Genomic DNA, 11,220 nt, shown 5'->3' with positions numbered 1-11,220 from the left:
GCGAAGGGGTACAACAATTTTGGAAACAGTTTGGTAATTTCTATTATAGTTAAGCATACACAAAGTGATCCCACCTTATTCCCACTTCTTTTAAGAGTATTTATTTACTTACGTATTTATGTATTTTGTATGTATTTGTTTATATGATTGCTGCATAAGTTTATGTGTACTCCATGAGTGCAGGAATCTGTAGGGGCCAGAAGAGAACGCTGGGTGCCCTGGAGCTCACTTAGGAAAGAAAGTGGTAGTAGTAGGCTTAGCCCTCACTTGGCAGCTTGAATAGCTCCTTCCAGTACTATGCAAGCTGGTCTTCAGGGAGGAGGCTTTCGGGTCAGGTTTGTCTTGAATCCTCCTAGTCCTGTGTCTGAAGTACATAGTGTCTTCAGCAGGATGCATCTTTCTTAAACATGAGAGGTTATATTTGCATGGTGAAGATGCGAGTGATAATTCAGGAGGGTCAGATTCAGTAAAGCCTGTTTTGGGGAAGTTGTTTCAACCTTTAAAAAGATATTGGTAGCTAAGTGTGATAGTCTGCTTGTATCCTAGTACCTGAGAAGCTCAGGTAAGAGGATCGCAAATTCAAGATCAGAAGACCAGTCTCTAATATAAAGGGTGGCAGTGTGTGTGTGTGTGTGTGTGTGTGTGTGTGTGTGTGTGTGTGTGTCTTTTACCATAGTCTTCACATTGAAATGTTGCTGGTATTCTCCTCACCCCAATGTCTAACTATCCGTTTTGTAATGAACTAGAAAATTATTTCCTGATATCATAAGTTCATCTCAGCCGCTTTGGTTTGACTGTGGGTTATAATCTTCCATAGTGGTCACCAGCCAGAAGCCCTGGTCAGCAGCCCTGGGGAAAAGGTAGCTTTCTATGGTCAGCTCCAGCCTAGACTTGATTCTCATGCAAGGCTCTACATGCAAATCAAGTGCTATCAGAAGGTTGGTGTAATTAAGGCAAAAAGAACCCCCCAAATTAATCTCACTATAAGAGAGTGACTCAGATGCACCCCTGTCTCATGCCTGCTCACCTGATGCATGCTCCTCTGGTTCAGTATGGTAACTTCTTGCCTTCCTAACCCACCCAAATTGGTTTTACATCAGGACACACAGTCTTTGCTACTGTTACAATAATTTTATCCAATAATCTGCCTTAGAACTCTGTGGCTTACCAGTAAAAGTTTATTCTTTCTTAGGTATTCTGCATGTTGGCTGGGCCTGTTTTCCACAACAATATGGGTCTAGGTACACATGTTCATCTCTCATGTTCAAAAATGTGGGCTTCCTCCAGCAAGATCTCACATCAGAAATGAGAGGGGGCACACATGCATAGCCACACAGCACAGTTCAAGTTCAGATCTCTGCTTTTTGATTACACCAAAGCAGCCAAACTAAGGATCTCACACAGGCCCAGCAGTCAGGAAGGAGAGAACCTTGCACCTCACTGGTGTGTGATGGACACTCTGGCAATGAGTATTACAACCAGGGAGAGGGTGTGACATTCATCCATCACACGCCAGGGAATTGGGTGAAACCTTTAGTCACCTGAGACAACAAGAATCCCACTCCTCTCCCAGCTATAAACTTGCAATTTTCTAGGCATCTCACCAGAAACCCCATTAACTGAAAAACAAAATGAAACCAACGAACCAACCAACCAACCAAACAAACAAACAAAAAAAAATACCCCCAAAATGTGTCATAAACCTTTTGTGCAACATGAGTGGCTTCTGGTTTCATGTTATCAGGAGGTGATCTCATCCAAGGCATATCTAGCACCACCCTATAATCTCTATTATGGAAAATGGCGAACAGAGGCAGAGGAGAGACAAATACCCTAGAGACCTATGAGCTACGACATCCCAGGAAGTGCCAAGCATCCTATGCACAGTCACCATAAGGAGACGGAAAGCCCAGCTCATCTTGGAGAGGCCCCACTCTTGTTCTCTCATTTGCTTTAATCATTTTCTTCATCACCTTTTATAACTGCTTCTCATAAGACCCCAACTTCGCTTCACAGTGGCTCCTCCCAAAGTTCTTTCTTGTGTTACAGTCATAAATCCTGTGTTTTGCCTGAGTTGGGGTTTGGAAAGATTAAGGGAGCTACTCACAGAGGGTGACAGTGTAGAGCTGTGTCTCTATCTCTTCACCATGGACAATGGAAGAGTCACTGGTAACTGTCAACTGAACTTACACAGCCCAGTCAAGTCCTCGACCAAAATGGACTATCTATTCTATTCCTCTTAAATGGCTCTTTAGATGGGAGAGCTGTAGGCCTGCACATATAAACACAGCAGCCAATGCCAGCATACACGTACTCATGTGTTTGTGTCCATTTATAGATGCTCTGCTCCAAGACTCGAAGTTTGGTTTTTGAAGATTAAAAAAAATTGATTTATTTGTTTTTATTTATATATATTAGTGTTTAGCCTGAAAGGATGCACGTGCATGAAGCCAACAGAGGGTATCAGACCCACTGGAACTAGGGTTAGAGACAGTCAGGAGAGGCCACGTGCATGAAGCCAACAGAGGGTATCAGACCCACGGGAACTAGGGTTAGAGACAGTCAGGAGAGGCCACGTGTATGAAGCCAACAGAGGGTATCAGACCCACGGGAACTAGGGTTAGAGACAGTCAGGAGAGGCCACGTGCATGAAGCCAACAGAGGGTATCAGACCCACGGGAACTAGGGTTAGAGACAGTCAGGAGAGGCCACGTGCATGAAGCCAACAGAGGGTATCAGACCCACGGGAACTAGGGTTAGAGACAGTCAGGAGAGGCCACGTGCATGAAGCCAACAGAGGGTATCAGACCCACTGGAACTAGGGTTAGAGACAGTCAGGAGAGGCCACGTGTATGAAGCCAACAGAGGGTATCAGACCCACTGGAACTAGGGTTAGAGACAGTCAGGAGAGGCCACGTGCATGAAGCCAACAGAGGGTATCAGACCCACTGGAACTAGGGTTAGAGACAGTCAGGAGAGGCCACGTGTATGAAGCCAACAGAGGGTATCAGACCCACTGGAACTAGGGTTAGAGACAGTCAGGAGAGGCCACGTGTATGAAGCCAACAGAGGGTATCAGACCCACTGGAACTAGGGTTAGAGACAGTCAGGAGAGGCCACGTGTATGAAGCCAACAGAGGGTATCAGACCCACGGGAACTAGGGTTAGAGACAGTCAGGAGAGGCCACGTGGGTGCTGGGACCAAATCAGATCCTCTGCACATGCGGGGCGTGCTTTAACCACTGCACCAAACCTCTAGCCCATAGTCTTGGAGGTTTTTCATAGTCTAAATTCTCCCATAGAAAGAGGGTTATTTCCCTACCTCATTTATAAATTGATTGACAGGCTATCTCGTGGTGCCAGAGTTTTGCATTGTGATGACAAAGTCTTTTTTTGTTCAACTTTCCTTATAATCAAGACTGAGTGGTTCTAAAGAGATGGAAACTGCAGCCCAGGCAACACTAACTGGACTCACTGGACTCAGAGGGTTAAAAAATAAAAAATAAAAAAGGACGATCCGGGTGCGATGCTGCACACCTGTAATCCCAGCCCTCAGGTAGACAGAGGCAGGTGGATCTCTGTGAGTTCGAGGCCAGCCTAGTCTACAAAAGAAGTCCAGGACAGCCAAGGCTACACATAGAAACTCTATCTTGAAAAACCAAAAACCAAAAATAAATAAATAAATAAAAATAAAAAAAGATGATATAAAGTTATGCAGTTATAATCAAAATCCACTGCGGTTGTGTATGAAATTCTGAAAGAATAAATAATAATATAAGAACAAGACTTCATACAACAGCAACAACAAACAATGCAGCCAAGTTCAGGGTCTCTGGACCTTGAAACAACACAAACACTGGAATGTGCACAGCTCTGAGGGAGGCCCTAGAAGTTTTCCTGGATCTTCATTGCTGTAATCTTTCATTTGTGGGGGGGAGTAATTTATTCCTTCAGTGATGCGGAGGAGAGGATCATCCCTGGAATTGCCAAGTCACTGGCTGTGTGCTCAGGGACCATCTGCCGCTCTTTGCTGCCCCTTACAGGATATTGCTAATGTCTTACCACACGCTCTCTTTGACATCTTATACCAGGATTCTGAAAGTCCATTTGTGCAACATGAGTGGCTCCTGGTTTCATGTTATCAGGCGGTGATCTCATCCAAGGCACGTCTGGCACCACCCTATAATCTGGAAAAGGCAGGACAGAGGCAGAGACCCCTAGAGACCCATGAGTTATGACATGCCAGGAAGCACCAAGCATCCTATGCGCAGTCACCACGAGGAGACAGAAAGCCCAGCTCACCTTGGAGAGGCCCCACTCTTGTTCTCTTGTATGCTTTAATTACCAGGTAAATGCTGAGGTCACTCCTTCCAGGGTATCTCGGTGGTCGCTTGGATCAGGGACAGTCTCCTGTCCCACATTTCTACACTGTCTCTCCTCTTCTCTTTGCAAGGGCAAATGGGAAATAAATTGGTCTCAGAAACTCAAAAAGCCTCAGCATACCAAATTCCCCAACTGGATCAGGGAAACAAGCAAACAAACAAACATCTCTTAGAAAAAAGAAACATCACATAGGATATTGACAATTTACACAAACTGTTGCTAGAATTTAAACCAAAATCAAGTCATATTGTGGATACACAGAACCCGTAACAGAAAATCAACAGAAAAAAAACAACAGATTAAACTCAGCTCCCTTATACATAGTTGAGGATATGAACTTGTGCAGATACTTTGGAAAACACCTTGGACATTTCTCCAAAATGTTAAAAATAGAGTTATTACACAATGCAGTAATTATTTTGTTATGTATGTACCCAAAAGATGTAAATATGTATCTGTACAAATGTTCACAGCAATATTATTTTTATTTTCTATGGTTTCTCTTGCTGTTAGTTTATAGTTTCATTCCATGATAAATAGACAGAAGATATTAAGTTACTTAAGTTTTCTTATACTCATTACGGCTTGTTTTGTGTCCTAAAATGTGGTCTATTTTAGAAAAATCTATGGGGCTACTGAGAAAAATGTATGTTCTGTTGAGTCGATTTGATCTATGATATCATATAATTTTGGCATTTCTTCATTGATTTTTGTCTGAATGGCCCACTTATTGATGCAACTGAGATATTGAAGTTACTTGTGTTAAAGTCAATATATGTATTTATTTCTAGTGTATTTAGTTGTGAAACTAGGAGGGTGGATGTTTGGCTCATATGTTTTCTACTGTAATATATTCTTGATTTTTTGAGACAGCGTTTCTCTGTGTATCCTTGGCTGTCCTGGACTTGCTTTGTAGACCATTCACAGAGATCTGCCTGCCTCTACCTCTCTGAGTGCTGGAATTAAAGGCATGCACCAGCACTAATGGACTGGTCCTTTAATCAGTGTACAGCACCTTTCCTTGTCTTGTCTAATTGGGCTTTGATGTCCATGTTGTGAGACATGAGTGTGGTGACATCTGCTTACTCCTTATTTTCATTTGCTTGGACTGTTTCCATCCTTTCATCCATGCTATTGGTGTGTTTCTTGCAGGTAATTAAAAAAAAAGAAGGTCCTGTTTAAAATCTAATCTATTATGATATTTTTATTAGAGAATCGAGACCGTTAATGTTCAGAGTTTGTTATTGGAAGGTGTCTATTAGTTCTGGCATTTTGCTGTTTGTGTAATGTATGTCATGCTCCGAGTCCTCGTGTGCTTATTTACTGGCCTAGTGAGCCTGTTCTTTCTGTGGCATGGTGGATGGGCTTAACTTTTTCTTGAATGTGCAGGGTTCTTTCAAATACCCTCTGTGGTGCTATTAGTCATCACAAAGCTCATTAGTTTGTATTTATCGTGGGAAATTTTTGTCTTTTTCAGTTATGCAGGGTATTTTTTCTGTATACAGCGATCTGAGTCAGAGACTGAAATACAGCATTCCTACCATTCCTTGATTTTGGAACTTGTTTTTGTTTTGTTTTGTGATGTTGTTTTGTCGTTTTTTTTTTTTTTTCCAGAAAGCTGCTATTTTTCTTCTAGCTTTACCTTTATATATGACTTGGTGCTTTCTTTTGCAGCTTTGAACATTATTCTTTATATGTTTACTGTTTTAACTGTAGTATAACACAGGGGCTATTCTTTTCTGGTTTTATCTATTTGGTGTTTTCAGTTCCTTCTATATTTAGATAACCATCTCTTTCCTTAGATTCAGGAAATTTTGTTATGATTTTATTGAAATTATTTTTTTTATCCCTTTAGCTTATATTTCTTATTCTTCTATGCTCAGGGTTCATAAAATGAATTCCATAAATCTTGTATGTTTTGTTCATATTTTATTTCAAGTGTGTGTGTGTGTGTGTGTGTGTGTGTGTGTGTGTGCGTGTACGTGTAAACAGGAGTTACAGATGATTATATGCTGTCTGACATGGGTGTTGAGTATAATACCCTGGAAGAGCAGCAAGAACTCTTAACCAGTGAGCTCTTCTCCAGTCACTGTTCATGCTTTCTTATTACTTAATATTCATCATTGTTTGAATTTCCCTACCTTGTCTTCAAATATTAATAGTCTGTACTGCTCTTGAGACATTCTATTGGTAAGGGGTATTCCACTGAGTTTAGTTCATTTTTATTTTAGCTTTTTTATGTGATATGTTGAAGGGCTTGATTTAAAATCTGTTTGACTTTTTTCATTATTTCTAATATATTATAGAATTTCTCGTTATATCCTGTGCTGGCTTCCTTACTTCACTTAGCCTTTTGTTTATAATCTCTTTGAGTGTGTCCAGGGGTTAACTTGTGTCCTTTGTGAAGGTGTTTCAAGACAGGGATTCTCTATGTAGCCCTAGCTGCCCTGAAGCTGGTTCTGTAGTGCAGACTGGCCTCGATCTCACAGAGATCCACCTGCCGCCGCCTCTGCCTCTGCCTCTCCAAGGCTAGGGTTAAAGGTGTGCACTAACACCCCCTCACTAATTCATTTCCTTATGTGTTGAAAATTCTTATGATCATTCTTTTTCAATCTTTGGGATCTTATCTAATTCATTCTAATTGCTATGAAATGGTTAATTTTTGGAAGAGTTGTGTTGCCTTAAATTTCAGTTTTCTTGCATTTTTGCTATAAAACATGCTGTTTGATTTTGGTTGACATTTGTTGACAATCTGCATTCTCTCAGTTGAAGTATTTGCACTGTTCGAGTGATATTAGGTTGTGGTAGGATTGAGGTATAAATCTCTCTTACTGGACTGAAAATGTGGCTCAGTGGATGAGCCAACGGACCATGTGCTCAGGCATCAGGAACATTCTCCTGCACCACTTCAGGAATAGAAAAACTAACTTCAAAAGCAAGCAAAGCTAATGAATAGGTCTACTATGAAAAAACACAGTGGCATGGTGGCTTCACACCTTTAATCGCAGCACTGGGAAGGCATAGGAGGGCAGATTTCTGTGAGTTCAAGGTCAGCCTGGTCTACATAGTCAGTTCTAGGACAGCCAGAGCTACAAAGGGAGACTCTGTCTCAAAAACCAAAAACAAAGAAAGAACAAAGAAAAAGAAAGCATAGTAATAGTTACTTGAAAATAATCACCTCTTCAACTCCAATAACTTTAGTTTTTATTATTTTATTTTATATGTATGGCTATTTTGTTTACATCTATATGTATATACACCACATATGTGCCAGGTTCCCGTGAAAACCAGAAAAGGGCATCTGATCCCTTAGAACTAGAGTCATAAACAGCTGTGAGCCACTACATGCGTTCTAGGAAAAGCAGCCAGTGCTCTTAACTGGATCACTGTGAGTTCGAGGCCGGCCTGGTCTACATAGTGAATTCCAGGACTATGTAGAGAGACCTGTCTCAAAAAACAAAACAAAACAAAACAGATATTTATTACTAAGTGTAAAAATCAGAAAAAAATCTGAGTAAGACTAGTCATTAATTAGTATTAGATCAGTAGAGAAAAAATAAGAAAGGGGAAACATAAATGGAAAAGAAAGAAATGTGATCATACAAGCTAGGCCTAATATTCAAGAGGCCATCAGAGAAATTCTGGATCCAGGTCCAAACTTTGGGAGAGGCATGAGAGAGAGAGAGAGAGAGAGAGAGAGAGAGAAGAAGTGCATGACAAAGTGGCCTGCAATATTAATATTAAAATTAGGTATTGAATAGTGTCTGTCTGCGCTGGCACTTACGTGAGCACAGGTGCAGATCCTGTCTCAGCACCATCTTGCGTTTCCTTCTCTTGCTATTTGTGTTGGTGGCTTCTGACTAGAGCAAAACCTTTGTGACATTTCATTTCCTGTGTTGACCTTTGCGCTGTTTGCTCAGCAGCTATAGGGTATTGTTTGTGTGCTGGCCCCTAGGTTTTGTAGCCAGAGGTATTTTGGGTACTAGAAGGGCTGCCAGGAAGCTCTTCACTGACCTGCCCTGGAAACCAGCATCTTTAAACACTTGGTACTGCCCTTTCTTCTGTCAGGAAATGTGAACTCTAAATCCCATCTATAGCTCAGCCACATATTCTCAGTCAGTTTTCTGTGTGCCAGCGCTCAGCAAACAGTCCCTTGACACATGCCCTCTGTTCACAACACAATGAAAGGAGGCACCTTTGCCTCTAGAGCCACCTTGCCAATTACATAGCAATAGTCTTTTAAAAATAGCTTCTGGAAGTTTGTCTGGTCAGTGGCTGGGAGGAGATGATTTCCTGATATGTTAATGGTATATGGACCCAAAGATTGCTTTCTGGGTGGACTGTAAATCTACTCAGTGGTACGTTTGGGTGGGGTATACATTTTGAATTTCTGTTTTCTTTTTGTTTTTGTTTTGCCTTTGGTCTTTGCCAGCATATGCAGCTGCCATGGGCTCTCTGGGTCTGTCTCTCTTTCCTCCCTTCCTTCCTTCCCTCCCTCCCTCCCTCTGTTCTCACCTCCCACCCACCCCCTTTTGTTCTCATCTGCAAATCTGGTACTGAAAGTATCTTGCAAATGTTCGAGCTTTCTATCTTAAGCTTGAACTCACTCTGCAGGGAGCTGAGCCCTGTTGAAGGACTCTGGACTGTTTCTGTCTACTTTCTAAAGTTTCTCTCTTTCCAGCTAACCCTAGTGTCATCTGCCAACCTCAGGTCTTTCTTTCTTGCACGTGCATGTGTGTGTGTGTGTGTGTGTGTGTGTGTGTGTGTGTGTGTGTGTGTGTGTGTGTGTGTTGCTAGAGATCAAAGTCAGAACTTTGAGCTTACTAGGCTAACAGCTTCCCTGCCACTTAGCTGCATCCCTAGCCCTGGTTTCATACATTCTTTCTTTAACAAATATTTACATGCTTATGGTGCAGCTGACAGGTTAGGAACTGGGATTTCAACTCAGAAAAGATCCTCACCCTTGGAGGCATAATAAAGGCATTGGTACTTGAAGGAATACCTCACCTGCATTCCTTTAGTATTCTGCTCCCCTTATACAATATTTGAAAATAGAAATGATAAAGAAGAAAATAGGCTGCAAAGGCACACCCCAACAGAAGGATCTTTTAAGGGTTTCAATGTTCAAGTGACTTTCATCAATAAATTGGGGCGGCAGGGGGTGGGTAGAGACCAGTTCCTCTAAAGATGGGGGCCTTGTGTCCACTTGTTCCCACTTGTTCCTGTGTATTGGCAGAGTGCTGACTTCAGCATAACACCCTTTCGGTATTTTCAGGCCAGGATAGCACTATCGGAAACAAGGGAGTTAGTACATGTTTAATCTCTTTCTTAACTCCTTCCAATTTAGCAAACAAGCAGAACACTTTCTGCAGGTGTTTTTATTTACCTTCAGCATCTTTTCTTAATTCATATCCACTTCTTACACTGAATTATTCGGTTTATTACAATAAACCAGAGCCCTCATGGCGCCTTCATGGTACCTTCCTGGTGGGACGCTTCCTTGCCTGCAGCCCCATCTACCAGTGGTAGCTCTTTTCTTGGCTTCCATACAACTCTGCTCATCTCTAGCAAGCACTTACCATGAGGCGTCTGACTCACCTGCTTAATTACCTGCTTCCTCTAAGACTGTGATTTCCTTAAGGCAGGTGCTGTGCCTTTCTAACTGGGTCCTTGGGGCCTGCCTTGCAGGAGGCCAAGGAGCTCTGATCTTTTCATCCCCTGCCAGGCCACGAGTGTTTTGCCTTTAATACACTTCCAGTCATCCAGCAGCTAACCCCATAACATCCTGCCTCTTTTCAGAGAACCCAAAGAAGGCTTCCTCCCTGCAATCAACTGGCATGCCTCACTAAGCCCCACACAGCACAGCACCGCACAACAACATGAGGAAATGAGGGCTCCCCCAGGACATGACTGGTACATCCCTCTCTCAGGACACTGATGCTCAAAGTCGTTGTTGAAGTATTTTATTCAGGTGAGAGCTGTAGTCTGCTGGAATAGCAAGTAAAGAAAGTGGGGCGAGATCAGAAACGGGATGCAGGGCTTGAGAGCAAAGCGCAAACTGGGAGATAGAAATTAAGGAAGGTGGGAATCTGAACTGTGGCTTACAGTTTGATGGAGTGGAGACAAAGCATCACACAGCACAGAACTCACAAGCACAGTTGGATGTATATGCAGAAAGAAGGAAAAGGAAATATGACATTGTGTTGAAGAAATTGTATTTAAGAAAATAATGTAAATGCTTAGGTTTTTTTTTTTAAATTAATGAACAGATGAATCTACCAGTGTCCCACTCAGTGTCAGCCCTGGTGAACTTGAAGAGAGAGAAATGACATCTTCTTTAACCTTTGTGGGGTGAGATTCAGTCGTGGCTGTAGTTGGATTTGTAAAGGGGCTTTATAAAATGAAATGCTTGGACCCCACTCCTAGGGAGTTTGATGTAGTTAATTTCTTGGAACGCTTCCTGAGCCTCCTTACAAAAATTCAGCTAAGGCAAATATTTATGATTTTCCTGCATTTTGTATAATGTTAAATGTCACTTATTTTGTTATCACCCCCTTTTAATAAACCTTTCAAAGGTTTCTCTGTGTAGCTCTAGCTGGAATAGAACTTGCTCAGTAAACCAGACTGGCCTCAAATTCACAGAGATCCACCTACCTCTGCCTTCTAAGTGCTGGGATTTAAGGCATGTGCCATCACTACCTGGCAAGGATTAAGTGCTTTAACACCTGATGCTCCAGTATTATGGAAGAATTTTTGGGGACTGTCCAGGCAGCCAAATCTCTCTGTCATGTCTATACTTTGGGAAGCTCCTTGCCTGCACTTCATACATATTTAGGT

The sequence above is a fragment of the Acomys russatus genome, chromosome 13 (assembly GCF_903995435.1).
Source record: "Acomys russatus chromosome 13, mAcoRus1.1, whole genome shotgun sequence".
Classification (NCBI taxonomy): Eukaryota; Metazoa; Chordata; class Mammalia; order Rodentia; family Muridae; genus Acomys; species Acomys russatus.
This window is presented reverse-complemented; position numbering follows the sequence as displayed.